Source organism: Prionailurus viverrinus, chromosome F2 (genome assembly GCF_022837055.1).
Source record: "Prionailurus viverrinus isolate Anna chromosome F2, UM_Priviv_1.0, whole genome shotgun sequence".
Taxonomy (NCBI): Eukaryota; Metazoa; Chordata; class Mammalia; order Carnivora; family Felidae; genus Prionailurus; species Prionailurus viverrinus.
Window position 1 is genome coordinate 17,054,146 of NC_062578.1, and position 18,846 is coordinate 17,072,991.

General features: G+C 40.8%; 1 protein-coding gene across 4 annotated transcripts in view; it reads right to left on the bottom strand.

The window, feature by feature from the left end:
• CRH (corticotropin releasing hormone) overlaps nucleotides 1–18,846 on the bottom strand; it is a 316,144-nt gene that overhangs the window by 271,983 nt on the left and 25,315 nt on the right. The gene's annotated exons all lie outside the window — the stretch shown is intronic.

An 18,846-nucleotide genomic window follows, 5' to 3' on the forward strand; every position in this document is an offset into this window, starting at 1 on the left:
CATCACAAGGATGCCCTGTGCTTCCCTTTTGGAGCCATAGCCACTTCTCTCTCTCCCCAGTCCCTGGCAACTACTGATCTATTTCTTATTTCCATAATTTTGTACGTTTGAGTCATGAAACCTTTTGAGGTTGGCTTTTTTCCCACTAAGCATAATTCTCTGGAGATTCACCCAGGTTGCGGTGTCTACCAATAGTTCCTTCTTCTTTATTACTAAGTTGTATTCCGTGGTGTGGATGTGCCAGTTTGTTAACCATTCAGCCACTGAAGGACATTTTGATTGATTCCAACTTGGGGCTATTACAAATAAAGCTGCTATGAACAATTGTGCACAGGTTTCTGGATGAACACAAGTTTTCATTTCTCTGGGTTAAATGTCTAAGAGTGCCATATGGTAAGCACTTGTTTAGTTACATAAGAAACTGCCAAACTGTTTCAGGGGACTGCACCATTTTGCATTCCCACCAGAAACGTGTGAGTTTCCCCACATCCTACCAGCATTTGCTGTTACAACTATTTTTTGTTTTAGCCATTTGGGTAGGCATGCCGTGAGCTCTCCCTGCCGTTTTCATTTGCATTTCTCCAGTGGCTAATGATGTTGAACATCTTTTCAAGTGCTGATTTGCCATCTGTATATCCTCTTTGGTAAATGTCTGTTCATGTCTTTTGCCTATTTTCTAATTGGATTGTTTATTTTTTTACTGTTAAGTTTTGAAAATTCTTTATATATTCCAGATTCAAGTCTTTGGTCAAATACAAGATTTGCAAATATTTCCTCCCAGTCTATTGCTTGTCTTTTCATCTTCTTACAGGATGCTTTTTCACAGAGCAAAAAATTTTAATTCGATTAGGTCCAAAGTATCATTTTTTCCTTTTATGCATCATGCTTTTGGTGTCATGTCTAAGAACTCTGACTAGCCACAGATCTAGATCTATGATTTTAGCCTAAGTTTTTCCTAAAAGTTGTGGTTTTATATTTAAGTCCATGATCCATTTTGAGTTAATTTTTGTATAAGGTATGAAACTTAGATTGAGGTTTCCTTTTTTTTTTTAATGTTTATTTATTGTTGAGAGTGTGTGTGTGTGTGAGAGAGAGAGAGAGAGAGAGAGAGAACGAGTGGGGGAGGTGCAGAGAGAGAGGGAGACACAGAATCTGAAGCAGGCTCCAGGCTCTGAGCTGTCAGCATAGAGCCCAATGAGGGGCTCGAACCCACAAACCAAACCATGAGATCATGATCTGAGATGAAGTCGGATGCTTTGACTGAGCCACCCAGGCGTCCCGAGGGTTTTCTTTTCATTCCTTATGCATGTTCACTTGCTCCAGCACCATATATTGAAAAGATGATCTTTCCTCCATTGTTTTTTTTTTTTCCCACCTTTGTCAAAAATCAATTGGGCATATGTGTATGGATCTACTTCTGTGTTCTCTATCCTGTTCTATATGTCTATCTCTTCACCAATGCCATAGTTTTGATTACTATAGCTATAGAATAGACCTTAGTATTGGTTAAGATGATTCCTATTTTATCCTTCCTTCTCAGAATTGCTATAGCTATTGTATATCATGTACCTTTCAATATAAATTTTACAGTAAGCTTGCCTATCCCAACAAAAAATCCTACTGTGCCTTTAATAGGAATTGCATGAAACCTATTGATAATTCAGGGAGACCTGACATCTTTAGTATATTCTTCCAATCCACAAACACAATGTGTTACTCCACTTATTTAGATCAGCATTTCATTTCAACAGCATTTGTAATTTTTAGGACATAGTCCCTAGGCATGTTTTGTTACTTTTATACCTAAGTATTTCATTTCCTTTACATCAATTATAAATAGTGTGTTTTAAAATTTCTGTTTCCACATGTTCATCATTGGTATATATATCTGTGATTGATTTTTTCACATTTATATTATATTCTGCAACACTGCTGAACTCACTAATTAATTCTAGAAGTTTGGGGGTTTTATTTGTTGTGGTTTTTTTTTGTAGATTCCTTGAGATTTTCTACATAGGCAATCATGTCATCTGCAAATAGTGACAGTTTTATTTCTTCATTGTTAATAAGTATGTCTTTTTTATGCTTTTCTTGCTTGATTGCACTGGCTAGAACTTCCAGTTCTATGTTGAGTAAGAGTGAGAGCAGTGAGAGGAGTGATAGCAGATATCCTTGCCTTGTTCCTGATCCCAGGGGAAAAGCATCCAGATTTTCACATTACTGTAAGGTTAGCTGTAGAGTTTTGTAGGTGCTCTTTACAAACTGAAAGAATCTGTCATCTTTTAAAAATAATATAATAAGGGGCGCCTGGGTGGCGCAGTCGGTTAAGCGTCCGACTTCAGCCAGGTCACGATCTCGCGGTCCGTGAGTTCGAGCCCCGCATCAGGCTCTGGGCTGATGGCTCGGAGCCTGGAGCCTGTTTCCGATTCTGTGTCTCCCTCTCTCTCTGCCCCTCCCCCGTTCATGCTCTGTCTCTCTCTGTCCCAAAAATAAATAAATAAATAAAAAATCTTTAAAAAAAATATATAATAACATAGTAGCTTTTATTATTCTCTGATGTTTATGCTTAGATAATTTATTAGAGCTGGTTATTTTTGTAATTAATAGAAAAAGAAATCTTTTCTATTCATTATAATCCTGTTAAGGTACCCATGCAGGTATTATAATTTCCATTTTCAAAGAAACCTTTTAAAGATTTCTTTTAAAGAGACTCCAGGGATCAGCAAAACTAAAAGGCAACCGACAAAATGGGAGAAGATATTTGCAAATGACATATCAGATAAAGGGTTAGTATCCAAAATCTATAAAGAGCTTATCAAATTCAACACCCAAAAAACAAATAATCCAGTGAAGAGATGGGCAAAAGACATGAATAGACACTTCTCCAAAGAAGACATCCAGATGGCCAATTGACACATGAAAAAATGCTCAACATCACTCATCATCAGGGAAATACAAATCAAAACCACAATGAGATACCACCTTACACCTGTCAGAATGGCTAACATTAACAACTCAGGCAACAACAGATGTTGGCAAGGATGCAGAGAAAGAGGATCTCTTTTGCATTGTTGGTGGGAATGCAAACTGGTACAGCCGCTCTGGAAAACAGTATGGAGGTTCCTCAAAAAACTAAAAATAGAACTACCCTATGACCCAGCAATTGCACTACTAGGCATTTATCCACGGGATACAGGTGTGTTGTTTCAAAGGGACACATGCACCCCCATGTTTATAGCAGCACTATCAACAATAGCCAAAGTATGGAAAGAGTTCAGATGTCCATCGATGGATGAATGGATAAAGAAGATATGGTGTATTACTCGGCAATCAAAAAGAAGGAAATCTTGCCATTTGCAACTACGTGGATGGAACTGGAGGGTATTATGCTAAGTGAAATTAGCCAGTCAGAGAAAGACCAAAATCATATGACTTCACTCATATGAGGACTTTAAGAGACAAAACAGATGAACGTAAGGGAAGGGAAACAAAAATAATATAAAAACAGGGAGGGGGGACAAAACAGAAGCCACTCATAAATATGGAGAACAAACTGAGGGTTACAGGAGGGGTTGTGGGAGGGGGGATGGGCTAAATGGGTAAGGGGCACTAAGGAATCTACTCCTGAAGTCATTGTTGCACTATATGCTAACTAATTTGGATGTAAATTTTAAAAAATAAAAAATGAAATTAAAAAAATAAAAAATGAAGAGACTGCAGGGGCACCTGGGTGGTTTGGTTGGTTAGGCAACCAACTCTTGATTTCTGCTCTGGTCATGATCTCACGGTTTGTCAGTTGGAGTCCCTTCTCTCGTTGGGCTCCACACTGGCAGTGTAGAGTCTGCTTGGGACTCTGCTCTTTCTCTCCCTCCCACACCCGCCAAATAAATGAATAAACTTAAAAAAAAAAAAAATAGGGACTCCAAGGGGTAAAATGTCTTGCCCCAACTTACATGTAAATTAGCAGATTTACACTAAGTCCTAGGGAACTAGTTCAATAATATTGACTATAAACCTAATATTGACAACATGGTTGAACCCTTATGTGCCAGGCACTGTAAGTGCTTTAGGTGTGTTATGTCATTTAATTGCTCAAAACAGCCTGATGAGGTAGATATTACTATTATCCCCATTTTACAGATGATAATATCAAGTCTCAGAGAGCTGTATAATTGACCAAGGTCATACCGCTAGCAAATGGTAGCAAGTAATTTGAACATAGACACAGATCTTGTTCTTAAAAAAATTTTTTTAATGTTTCTTTATTTTTGAAAAAAGAGAGAGAGACAGAGCATAAACGGGAAAGGGGCAGAGAGAGAAGACACAGAATCCAAAGCAGGCTCCAGGCTCTGAGCGGCCAGCACAGAGCCTGACGCAGGGCTCAAACTCATGGACCACAAGACCATGACTTGAGTTGAAGTCAGACACTCAACCGACTAAGCCACCCAGGTGCCCCAACACAGATCTTGTTCTTAACAACCACTCAGTGCCAAATCCTGTGCCAGGTTCTGGGGATACAAAGATGGATAGGAGAGAGTCCCCTGCCCCTGAAGGAGCTAATAATCCAGCAGGAGAAACAGATCAGCATATTTGTAGCTTGGTTCCTGAAGAAGCAAGCCACAGCCACAGTTAGTAAAATATCTCACAAGTGTTAGAGCAGCTCAATAATATTTATTGATTGGATGGCTAAATGGAAGAAAGGAAGGAAAGAAAGAAGGAAGTAGATAGGAGTGAGGGAAGGAGGAAGGAAGCCATATTCCTGGTTTCTTGGACAAATCTAACACTGTTTGACATATCTTATATAGAAGTTTCTAGTAGAAAGTACTTTCTACTTTCCAGAAGTAGAAAGAGTTCCTTAAGCCCAATCATATACCTACCTCAGCCAGCCTGGTCAGTTTGCACAATTGTGCTGGGTAACAGTGACTAAAAACTATCAAATATAAAGAAAGGGACATTATGGAATATCAGAACAAAAAAAAAAAAAAAAAAAAGATGGCAGGAGCTGGTCATCCAGAAAGAAGAGTAAATCCTTCGCACACAGCTTCATGGAATAGAAGGGCTCAGCCACAACGGCTAAGGAACGGCTGAGCCCATGGTAGGCTCTCCTTTCCAAGTAACTTTGACCACAGGGTTTCCAAAACTGCCACCATCTCACAAGATCTCCAACACCAAGTTCACCTCTCCTTCTTCATAGAGACTCATCCACAGGTAAGGTTTCCTGCAGGGCAAAGACTCTAGGAGACACTGCGGAGAACTGTATTCTCACTACAGTGTCCTTTCTTCCTTCCCATTCCCTAATTTTCCCTCTCCTCCTACCCTCTCCCTGTTCTTACTCTGGGCTATGCTATGACCACTAGGAAATACTCATTCCCAAAGAGGAAAAAGAAATAGGAGTTAACATTAACTGAGTGTAGGTTGTACAAGTTCTACTCTAAGCACTTTACATATTTTTCAATGTTGTCATTTCAACAACTTTTCTATTACAACCAACTTATTATACCTTCCTCTTTACCCCAAACACATACACAACCCCCTTGGCTCAGGCCTACCACCTTTCACTTGGATTACAGCAATCACCTTCTTAATGGTTTCCCTGCCTCCATTTCTTAACCCCTGCAATCCATTTCCCACACTACCCCCAGGGTAGTTTTTATAAAACACAAATTGTCTGACCATGTCTTTCCTTTAATTAAAATCCTTCAGTGGCTTCTCATGTCCTTCAAGAGAGGGCACACACTCCATATCAAGCAGGCAAGGCTGCCCCTGCCTCCCTACCCAGACTCCTGTCTCCACATGGACACTTCACTGCCGCATCACCCTCCTCCCTAGGGGTCTCCTCCAAATTCCCATGATATTCTCTGCGTGCCTCTACTTATCACTCTGTTTCTTGTTGTTCTTAAATACATCTTATTCTTTGTGCAATCATGTATTTCCTTGTCTATCTCCCCCTTTAATCTGTTAACAGAGGGTAAAAGACTTTGTCCTAATCATCTCTAGATCCTTATCACTTAGCATGACAGCAGTAAGTCATGGATAACTTGGCAGAAAAGAATGGAAAGGAGAACATGAAACAATTAGCCTGATTTTTTTCCTACTCAGACAATCTGACCTTTCATTGGCCAAAGTCTTGAACTTTTCAAGTAAATAAATGCAAAGACTGCATGTCCCAGACCCTCAGCTACAATGAACAAGCAGTAGAACTGATATCTCTTGCAAAAAGAGATATCTTTTTATATCCTGATATAAAAACAACCTGGCAAAAAGCAAAAAGTATTCTAGGATGTCTTTTAAAGTCCTGGTCCATTGAGAATACTGGGAGGGTAGCCTGGGGGGGTCCACAGAATTTAGGAGCCCCCCTCTTACAGATCAATGCACAGAGAACCCCCTAGCTAGGCCAATGAGGGACAACTTTGTAAAGAACAGACAACTATTTACCCACACAAAAGAAAATCTTCCTACCATTAGTAACACCATTAACATCTTAGCAGCTTTTCCATTATGAATCTGACATTTTCTTTTTCTTCAAAGCCCAATTTGAGTGCTTTTGATTTTTTTAATGAAATAAAGCCATCAACACACAATAAAAGCTATGCACTATTAATAATTAGAGTCTCTAGAGTATATTTTATGTTACAGAAAAGATTGAATTTCTAGGCCTTCCCTTTTAAATAAATCTCTTAAAACCTTCAGCTTTAGAATGAGAGACTCAAACTCTTCTCTAGGGTCTTAACTTTTATGGGGCTTATTACTTTTTTATCCCCTCTAAAACTCTAAATCCCTTCAACATAGCTTGGTTCCTTCCATGGCTGAATTGGCAGCAGGCTGATCTTTTTATTGGTGGGTAATGGATTTAGTTTGATTGCTGACACGGGAACAATGAGAGGATAAACAATTCCATTTGTGGCCATGAAATCCCCCATCTGTTGAGTGGTTCATGACTGAAGAGCGCTGGGCAGAGACAGATGAATGAGCCCGCCACGCCCGATGTTAATGACATCCGTCATACAAGCTGAACATGTGGCTTCATAAATCAAGAGCTAATAGCAACTCTGGTTGCTCATGTCATTAACTCACCAGCCACTGAAATACCTAAGAATGTACCATAAAGTTGAGCATAGAGACCTGATTTGCAATTCTGATCTCACCAAAAAACCAGAGGTAGCAAGGGAAGGCAAAGTCGTTTTTCTAAGTTAAAAAGAAAGAAAGAAAGAAAGAAAGAAAGAAAGAAAGAAAGAAAACTCTTTCAGATGCAGCATGCTTAAATATTTGCAGATGAGATGTATGATACCTCAGATATATTGATATCTGGAATTGGTTTCCAAATACAATAAATGGGGGGAGTGGACAGAGATACAGATGAAAAAAAAGATGGGCCATGAGTGGATCATTGTAAAAGCTTGGTGATGGGAATCTGGGAGTTCCTTATAATACATTCTTCACTTTTTCATATGCTTAAAATTATTCATGATGAAAAGTTTTGTTTTGTTTTGTTTTTAATTTAAGATATGGAGGGCGGATGCCTGGGTGGCTCTGTCAGTTAAGCATCCAACTTCAGCTCAGGTCATGATCTTGCAGTTCTGGAGTTCTAGCCCGCATCAGGCTCTGCACTGACACTGCAGAGCCTGCTTGGGATTCTCCCTCTCTCTGCCTTTCTCCCACTCTCGTTTTCTCTCTTTCAAAATAAATAAATAAATAAAATTTAAAAATAAATAAATAAATAAATAATTGAGGATATGGGAGTTTCCATTATTTAGCATAAACATTTTTACCAAATTCTTTTTCCTTAATTATTTTTGAGAGAGAGAAAGACAGTGAGTGGGAGAGGGCAGAGAGAGAGGAAGACAGAATCCCAAGCAGGTTCCAGCACAGAGCCCAACTCCGGGCTTGAACTCATGAACCATGAGATCATGACCTGAGCCTAAAACACGAGTCAGACGAAACCAAGAGTCAGACACTTACCCCACTGAGCCACCCAGGCACACCTTGCCAAATTCTCTCTTAAAGAAGAAAAAAAAAAAAAAAAAGCTATACTCACACAACAGCTCAAGCATTTAACATGGCAAGTAAGTCATCATCACCAAAGAGGAAAGCAACACATTTCAGAGGGAGGAGATCAGGCAACACCCGCTATGAGTTTTCAGGAATCCACATCACTTGAAGCTCAAGCTCTACTGCCAGGAGATTACTATGTTTGGGAAGTCTCAACAGTCTTCCCACCTCTCACCCTTTTTATTTTCCACTGCAGTGAGTTATCTATTGTCACCATCACTTCTGCATTTTGTGGCTTTTCGTGCATGTTCAGTCTTTAATTTGGGGGCTTTTGTAAAGAAATGGAAAATGAAAGAACAAATGGAAAGGAAAGCAACAAAAGGAAAATGATACTGCCCTCTGCAAAGGACTGTTCAGTTCATTTCTGTTAGGTAAAGCCTCCTAATGTCACCCAGGGTACATTGTCTCAAGTTCAGCTGGATTCGCAGAGGAAGCTCTAAATATGTCTCTATCAATTCTGATATTGTTGGAAGTCTTGAAGAGGAGAAAGAGAGAAAAATCCGGGCCCCTATTAGCCTCCCAACTCCCAAATTATATACAAATAGAGTGTTGCTATACTGAGAACTTACTCTGTGCCCAACACTGCATTGGGCACTGGAGTTAACACAATGAATAGGGCACACAGCTTTTTGGGGGCAGGCAGACAAAGAAACAATCCATCACTACTCAGTGTAGTGCTACAATGGAGTCCAGACCCCTGACCTGCCTCAGGAATCTTCCAGTAAAAGTGATGCTGAAACTGAGAATGTCAAGTGCAAAGCCCAAGAGCCAGGGGAGATTTGGCAGGTCGAGAACCTGTGTTGTCTGATATGGTGACCACTAGTCACACATGGCTATTGAGCTCTTGAAGTGTGACCAGTCCAAGTTGAAACGTGCTGTAATATAGGTGTAAAATACGTACCAGATTTTGAAGACTTAGCATAAAAAAATAATATATGTCATTAGGATTATTATATTGATTATATAATAAAAAGATAATATCTTGGGTCTTTGAGGTTAAATAACATATTATTGGGGTGCGTGGGTGGCTCAGTTGAGCATCCAACTCTTGATTTCAGCTCAGGTCATGATCCCAGGGTCATGGGATAGAGCCCCTGCATTGGGCTCTATGCTGAGTGTGGAATCTGCTTAAGATTCTCTCTCTCTCTCTCTCTCTCTCTCTCTCTCTCTCTCTGCCCTGCTTGTGCACTCTCTCCCTAAAATAATTTCTTTTAACCCATATATTGTTAAAGCTAATTTCACTTATATCTTTGAACTGTTTAAGTGTGACTACTTTAATGTTTTAAATTACATATGTGGCTAGCATTATATTTCTATGGGACAGTGCTGTTCTAGTGGCTCAGTGTAAAATGGGGGAACATTATGGGTTGAGAGCCACCTTGAAGGAACTGAGAGACTGTACAGTCCTCTGGTATCAGAAAAGGGACAAGAGTCATTTAACATTTCCCTTAAATATCAAACTTCAGTTTCAAAACTTAGGTCCTGATCCATAGTGCATGCTGTGGTTGCCACCCAGATTCTCCTGGACCAACACACTCTTCCCCCAGCTGCTTATTATTGATTGCTGACAGCTCACAGCTGACTTTCCACCAGAGCTTGTCCTCCACTGGGAAGAACTACATTGCCCAAGATCATGCCCTTCCCAAGGTGGCCTCCAACCAGTGCCAGTCAATAGGTAGTCAATTAGGAGGCCTGACCAACTAACTTGAACCAGTTTGGGTAACTCTGAAGGCTGCCCAGGTTCAAAGTTCCTTCGTGGGGTTGGCCAAATTCCTTGTTGGGACCACATGGCAGCCCAGCAGCTACCTCTGGCTGACCCCACTTCCTTCACTTCGCCCCCAAGTGTTGATCCTGCAGGTCCTCGTCAGCAAACTTGCTACCTGCAAATTTCATCTCAGAGTCAGCTTCCTGGGAACTGGATCTACAACATGATCTGCCCTCCAAATCTCTTTCTTCTCTTGGTTCCATCTTTAACTTCTCTCTTTCTCTCATACCCACAGCCTATTGATCAGAAATTCTATTGGCTTTACCTTAAACTATGTCCAGAATGTGACCAGTTCTCACCTCATCTCCCACCACTGCCCTGATCCAAGCCCCTATGGTATTGCAATGGCCTCCCAATGCCTCTCCCTGCTTCTGCCCTTGCTGCCCTTCAGTCTCTCTCAACAGAGTAACCAGAGTGAAGGTCTCAAGCCAGACCATGGCTCAGCTCGGCTCAAAGCCCACCTGTGACCTCTCGTTCCACTCAGTAAAAGCTAAATCCTTGTTATGGTCTGGCATGACTAGGACAATCCCAGTTTATACCTGATTGCCCAGAATAATTTTCATAGCAATTGCTTTCTCCATCAAAAGTAGCCTAGTTTGGATTATAAACTCCATAGTTAGCCTACCTATAAGGCCCTTTATGTAGCTAGCTGCCTGGTGGCCTCTTGGGCCTCATCTCCTGTCTCCTTGTCCACTCTACTCCAGTAAGTCCAGAACATTCTGCAAACAGGTAGACAAACCTCTGCCTCAGGATATTTGCACTTGCTGTTGCCTTACCTAAGTGTTCTTCCCTCAGTTATTTGCAGGCTAACTTCCTCGTGCCTCTCAGGCTATTCAAAATCATTTTTTTGGATGAGATCTTCCTTGGCCACCCCTTTTAAATTTTCAAATCAACCCTTTATTTCCTTCTTCCTTACTGTATTTTTTCTCCTTTTTTACCTTTTTATAATTTATACATTTACATTTTACTCATTTATTCTGGTGTCTCAGTCCATTCAGGCTGCTGTAATAAAATACTACAAATGGGTGGCTTATAAACAATAGAAATTTATTTCTCACAGTTCTGGAGTCTGGAAAGGCCAAGATCAATGCACCAGCTGGTTGTGTTCTGATGAGCACTATTCCTGGTCCATAGCTGATGCTTTCTCACTGTCCTTATATGCTGGAAGGGGCTAAGGAGCTCTGTGGGGTTTCTTTTATAACACTAATCCCACACATGAGAGCTCCACCCTCACGACCTAAGCACCTCCCAAAGGTCCCACCTCCTTATACCATCACATTAGGCATTAGGATTTTAACATGAATTTTGGCGGCATAAACATTCAGACCATAGCAGCTAGTTATCATCTGTCTCTCTCAATAGGATGTAAGCTCCATGAGTTTACACTTCATCATCCTCAGGGATTGAAGCATTGTAGGTGTTCAATAAATAGCAGTTTGGAAGAATGAATGAATGAAATGTGGATGAACTTCAAAAAGTTTATGCGAAATGAAAGAAGCCCGACACAAAGCTCACAAATTGTATGACTTCAGTTATATGAAATATCAGAATATATAAATTTGCAGACACAAAATACAGATTAGTCGTTGCTAGAAGCTGGAGGAAGGGGGACTGGGGAATGACTATTTAATGGGTGCAGAGTTTCCTTTTGGGGTGATGAAATGTTTTGCAACTAGGTAGTGGTGATAGTAGGGATGATAGCACAACATTGTGAATATACCAATGTATGTATGCTTTAAATGTATGCTTTAAAATAGTGAATCCCAGGGGTGCCTGGGTGGCTCAGTGGGTTAAGCATCCGACTTCAGCTCAGGTCTTGATCTTGTGGTTCGTGAGTTCAAACCCCACATTGGGCTCATGCTGACAGCTCAGAGCCTGGAGCCTGCTTCAGATTCTGTGTCTCCCTCTCTTTCTGCCCCTCCCCTGCTTGCTCACACTCTCTCTCTCTCTCTCTCTCTCTCTCTCTCTCAAAAAATAAACATTAAAAAAAAACTTTTAAATAGTGAATTTCATGTTATGTGAATTTGACCTCAATAAAAAAAAAAAAGCAAAAACTCAAATATGAATGAACAGTTGTGGAATGGTGAGGGAGGTCTGGACATCTCAGGATTTTGCTGTCTTCAGTACTGAATGGGGAGTGATGAGAGGTGTTGTACCTTCCTCAGGCCACAGGAGGACAGCCTAAGAACCATGGTAAAGCTCATTTTCTTTTCAGGGCAGGGAGAACGCACCCTGCAACAAGTGTGGGACCTTCTCATTCATGCCATGTTTCAACAACCATATTAAATGCCTACCAAGTCGAGGCATGATCCACTCTGAATTGTACAGAGCCCTGTGACAGCACCCCAAAGAAGAAATCAAGCTGCAATAACAGGTCATGCAAAATCTCTGCATATCATTTTCAAATGATTTTCTTCCAAATAAATGTGATATGATAGATTTCTCATGATTCCTGAACTTTTTTTCTGGATGAAATTGTTGCAGTGTCTCAGAGCACAAGCTTTGGGGCAGGCTGCCTGGGTTTCGATCCTGGCTCAACATCTGAACAGCTAACAAACCTTAGATCAGTGGTGCTCAACCAGGGGTGAATTTGCCAGCTACCCCTCCCCCCCCCCCAGGGGACATTTGGTATAGTGTCTGGAGACAAGTTTAATTATTACAACTGAAGGAATGCTCTATTGGCAGCTAATGGGTAAAGGCCAGGGATGCTGCTAAAAATCCTGCAATGCACAGGACAGACAGTCCCCACAATAATTACCTGGCTCCAGATTTTGATAATGCCACTGTTGAGAAACCCTGTCTTAGAGCAATCAGTAAGCTATTTGGGGCGTTGGTTTTCTCATCTGCTAAATGGTGATACTAGCACTGGGCCTACTTACGGGTTTGTGGTAATAAGTAAAAAGTGAGCAAAAGGCTCAAGCATAGTGCTTGGCACATAATAAGTGCTATTTTTTTTTAAAGTATTATTAGGCTAAGCCTATGTCTGATTATCTTGATTACTACAGAACCTAATAAGACTGGGTGAATTTGTCTTCTGCCCCTCCTCCAGCCTTAGCTGCAAGCTTCTAACACAGGCGCATCACTGATCACTAGGAGATGGAGTACGTTCATCACCAGGCCAGAAAACCCACTGCGATAGTTGTGCCTGATTTAGCAAATAAAACTATAGGATCCCCAGTTGCATTTGAATTTTAGTAAAAAACAAATAATTTTTTATGTAAGTATGCCCCATGCGATATATGGGGCATATGTCTTATGCTAGAAAACCATATACTTATACTATACTAGAAAAACTTTTTGTTATTTATCTTAAATTAAAATGGAACTGGGTAACCTGTATTTTATCTGATCACCCTACCCTCCAAGCACCTGTCCTCTGACAAAGAGAGTCTTTTACACACACAAAGAACGTCAATTTGCATAAGTTAAAGATTGAAACCATCTCTCTTTCCCTCAGAGGAACTGAAAGGTGAATGTTACACCCGCTAAAATTACAAATGTACCTCCAATTTTACAAAATGAGCCACTGAAGATTGAACACAGAGGCCCCTCAAGCACAGAATAGCACTGTGGGGTTGTAAGGAGTCATGACTGACCTGGATTAGGGACACTTTACTGAAAAGTGGTAGTAGGTCCGCCTTGCCAGATTGTGGTAGGACTAACGTATAAAGCACCCGGTACATAATAGGTGTTCCACAGTGATATCTTCAACATGGTGTCGACACATAATGGGGTTCTTAAATGTGGAGTGAATGGATGAATGCTGTACAGCATGAGCCAGGGACCATAGGCCACCATTCATGTTGAGGGGCTATCACCCCTCTGCCAGCCACTAAATCCACATCCCCTGGGTGCCTTTAATGCCACATACTCCTAAGAACCACTCCAGATCTTTGGAATCAGAAAAAAATGGGAGTGCAGCCCAGGCTATATCAAGTGACTTAGCAGGTCTGATAGGCAATCAGGGCTAAGAACCACGAGTCCAAAATTGGAGGATGGCTCTGTCAAGAGTGGTTCTCAAACTGGAGAGAAGATCAGAGGCCCTGGAGAGCTTTTTAAAACACAGATTGCTGCATTCTATCTGAGAGTTTCTGCTTTAGCAGGCAGGGTGGGCCTGAGAATTTGCATGCCCCCAGGTGATGCTGCTGCTGCTGTCTGAAGACAATTTGAGAACCACCTCACTCCATCCAGGCCCCAGCTGCACATTATAATCATCAGGGGTGTTTTTAAATACCTATGCCTTGGCCCTGGAGAATCATATTTAAATGGTCTGGTGAGGGACCTGAGCCCCTCATAATTCTAGTGCCTCTGGGCCAGGGAATATCCGCTCTCTTAAGTGAGCTTTCTGCTCTAACTCCAAAGCGTGCCCTGACACCAACAACAAGGGCTTCCCAGGGCCCCTTAGAAACTCAGTCTCTCAGGCCCCACCCCATCTTAGACCTGTGGAATCAGAATCTGCATTTTAACAAGGCATTAATTCCTATCACATTAAAGTCTGAGAAGCATTGCTTAGGATTCAACCTAAATGAAACTTCTTCTAACAGGACTCCTCCTAGTACCTTTGTGAAGGTAGATCTCCAGAACTCTGAGGTTGGAAAAACACAGAGCTAGCACTACTCAGCCCTTCCCATCAGCCAGATAGGTAGTCAAGCATGCAAAAAATAAAGTCTTCCAGTACACTCATTGCCTGCCCTTGGAGTAAGTGTTAAAGCAAAATTTTTAAATGAAAGTAAGTAGGCGCCCAAGTCCCAGCGGTGTAGAATCCTCATCAGTGACTTCCCAGAATCCGAGAGAAGCGGATTCCAGACCAGGACAGACTGCCTTACTTAGGCTTAGGGGCAGAGAATGCTACCAGTATTATAAGTGCAGTGTGCACTCGCGTTGCGTACAGATTATGGAGTTTATGTCCCAAAACGAGGTCTCAGCCATGCACCCCTTCATGGATTGGAAAGTACCTGGGCTAGGAGCCCCATAACTGTCTAGTATGATCAAGATTCTTAGCTCAGAGCCCAAAAGCCAAACAGGATCATTAGCAAAAATTTAATAAGTATTGCCTAGGGTGTGGGGAATAAGCCCCTCATATCCAATTGGTGAAAGTGTCAACTCATACAGAATTATTGGAAAGCGATGTGGAAAAATCCCTCAAAACTTCAAATGCCCATATGCTATGACCCACACTCCCACAACTAGATATGTATCCTACCAAAAAAAAAAAAAATTAGAAGATATGTATAAAGATATATACATAAGAATGTTCTTTGCAGCATTGTTTCTAATTTTTTTAAATAAGCTATAACATCTATCAAGAAAGGAATGGATAAATTCTTATAGAGCAGTAGTCTTCTCCACATTTATTTTAAAAATGGAAACTATAGGGGCACCTGGGTGGTTCAGTCGGTTAAGCGTCCAACTTCAGCTAACGTCATGATCTCACAGTTCATGAGTTTGAGCCCCACGTTGGGCTCCGTGCTGACAACTCAGAGCTGGAGCCTGCTTTGGATTCTCTCTCTCTCTCTCTCTCTCTCTCTCTCTCTCTCTCCCTCTCTCTCTCTCTCTCTGCCCCTCCCTTGTTCATGTTCTGTCTCTCTCTCTCAAAAATAAATAAGCATTTTAAAAAATTTAAAACAAGGGAACTATAGAGGCGCCTGGGTGGCTCAGCTGGATAAGCGTCGACTTCAGCTCAGGTCATGATCTTGTGGCTCGTGGGTTCAAGCCCTGCGTCAGGCCCTGTGCTGACATCTCGAAGCCTGGAGCCTGCTTCAGATTCTGTGTTCTCTCTCTACCCCTCCCCGACTTGTGCTCTGTCTCTCTCTGTCTCTCAAAAACAAATAAATGTAAAAAATAAAAAATAAAAATAAATTAAAAAAACAAGGGAACTATAAATGTTCACACATGAACAGATGCATGCATGCATGTGTGTGTGTAGTACAACAAATCTGGAAATGCACCACCAATCTGTAAACAATGATTGCTTTTAGGAAGTGAGGCTAGAATAGGGGAAGTAGATTTCACTTTTTCTGTATACATGTCTATAATTTTTGAATGTGTTATAAAAAGCATGTATTATTTTTATTGTTTAAAAAACATTTGCAACAGGTAAAAATGATTTCTTCAGAATTGTTTTTCTCTAGGTGTGTTTCCTTACATTAGCTCATTTAGTTCTGTGTTTCAGGCTTATTCATTAGACTTAATACAACATACTCTAATTGACTAAATTTGGGTTTTAGAAAAAAAAAATAATCCAGCCTGGATTCCTTGAGATTAAATCCAGGTGACCCTGACTGGCTTCTGGGTACCCTAGAGTGTTCTTAATTTTAATTTAGTATCAGGTCTTTGAAACTACATTTGTGTCTTTTAGCCCCTGCCCTTTACTATTACCTCTTAATAAGCATGTGGTTAACCAAAACTCCAAATTTCTTTTTAATAAAATAGTGCTAAACCAGGTCACCCCAATTCTGTATAATTTTTTAATATAAAGGTAAATGTTTACATTTAGTTTTATTAAATTCCGTGTATGTTTTATTACCTACAGTCTGTTAACATAATTTCAGTCTGTTAACATAATTTTGGACCTTACTTTCAATTGCATTATATATTCCTCTAAATATCTGTTATTCAAAAATTTAATCAGTGTGGAGATTATAAAATTTATAGACATGTCTTTTAGACAGTACTATTTTTAGCTTAAAGTGACCAAAACCTACTTAAACAAAAAGGACCTTTATCAGGTAGAGACCTAGGTATTTCATTGACCCCAAAGTAGGAATGACACTAGGCCAGAGAGAGAGAGAGAGAGAGAGAGACAAGGCAGGAAATGGAAAACTATCAAATTGGAGCATTTTACTCTCCCTCCCTGATCTCTGTCTCTTCATGCTCTTTCTCAATCTCCCATACCCACCCCTTACTCTCTCAATGCTTTCCTTACCCTCAACCCCCCATCTCTCCCACTGGCTCTCACCCACCTGTGCAGGTAACAACAGACCCACCAAGTGTAGGTCAAGGTGAAAGTACTTGCTTCCTTCCCCCAGAAAAAACTCTTTACCCTGGATTTGCATTGAGGCCTCAGGCCCCTTCCAGACCATGGGCTCCATTTATTTCCACTGGCTTCCCCTCAGTGTCATCCCCATTGACCCTGAGAACCACCTAGATATTGATAGTTTATACCTTCCCTCTAGCCCCAGGTTAAGGTCCAATTTCTGTTTCCAGGAAGTAGCAGTCTGGGTTAGGTGTCTACCTGGTCCAATCAAATGTGGTCAAGGGGACAAATTCTGACAGAATAAACATGGCTTCCCAGAGCCATCCTCTGTGGCTGGGTGCAATTTTGAAACAATTGTTATACTGACAACTAACTGATGAGTAAATGCCCCAAATTTGTCTACTCTAGAAATAGCAGTGGACATCAACTCCAAATCTAAGAGCGGCTCTGAACCCCCAGATTCAAACTAGGGGGCAAGGCTTTGGAGGTAAAGAATGGAATATAATTTAGTGATTAAGTACATTGACTTTGGAGTCAAATTAGTTATTACATCCTAATTCTGCCATGAACTAGGTATTTTAATCTTGGACAAATTACTCAATCTCTTCAGGCCTCAGTTTCCTCACCTATAAAATGGCAAAAATAATAGCTAATCTCATTGGGTGGCTGTAGATATTAAGTGAGATTAGGGGCGCCTGGGTGGCTCAGTCGGTTGAGTGACCGACTTCGGCTCAGGTCATGATCTCACAATTTGTGAGTTCGAGCCCCATGTCAGCCTCTGTGCTGATGACTTGGAGCCTGGATCCTGCTTCGGATTTTGTGTCTCCCTCTCTCTCTGCCCCTAACCCACTCGCATTCTGTCTCTGTCTCTCTCAAAAATAAATAAAACATTAAAAAATAATTATATATCATGCTTCCTAACTCCTAACAAGCATTTGATAAACATCAACTGTCATTATTTTTTTATTTTAAATTTTTTTTAACATTTATTTATTTTTGAGAGACAGAGAGAGACAGAGCATGAGCAGGGGAGGGGCAGAGAGAGAGAGAGAGAGAAGAAGACAGAATCTGAAGCAGGCTGCAGGCTCTGAGCAAGCTGTCAGCACAGAGCCTGATTAGGGGCTCAATCCCACAAATTGTGAGATCACGACCTGAGCGAAGTTGTATGCTCAACCGACTGAGCCACCCAGGTGCCCCTCAACTGTCATTATTAATATGATTACATCATCATTACCAATATGAAGAAGTAAGTCTGTCACCGTGTAATGAAAGGCAGTGAGTTTGACATAATACCCATACATCTCAGCCATACCTTGTTTGTGTGTGTGTGTGTGTGTGTGTGTGTGTGTGTGTATGTATATATATATGGAAAATATAAGACAAAATATAGGCTATATATATATATTACTCTATATAAATATAGGATAATAAAATATATAGGATAAGATATATTAGCATATTTAGGATAACAAAAACATAATCTTCCTATAAATCTAATCTTCCTGTAACACCTTGAATGTCGGGGCACTGCTTGTCACCATGTCTCTGCAAGCACCTGCAAGGTTGTACACGGCTCTCTAGAACTGTCAGCCTTGTCACATACGGGCATGAGGAGAAAAGGCTCTGGAAAAATAGTCCTTTTGTTTAAAATAGAAACATAGAAGGACGCCAAATTAACACACAAATTACTGAATATCCTGTTATTGGGAAGGGGGGGCAGGGGGGGAGCCCCTTCATTTCTAAAATGAAGAGAGTAATTGCTGGTACCAAAATTCATGTTTCCTTTTGGGTGAAATTCTCCAGCCAAGCTTGGCGTTAACCAAGTCGGCAATTTCACTTCATCATTACTTCACAAAAGACTTCCAAAATCACTGCGGCAGACAGGCAAAATAAAAATGTTAAATACATCCTGGCTGGGAGGGGACTGAAGCCTCCACACTCAATCAAAGGTTTACAATAATAGGATTCATAAAAAAAAAAAAAAAAAAAAGACAGATGGGATTAGAAAATGTTGCAGTGAAGACTCTGGAATGAGATGAGATCACAGCACCAGCCT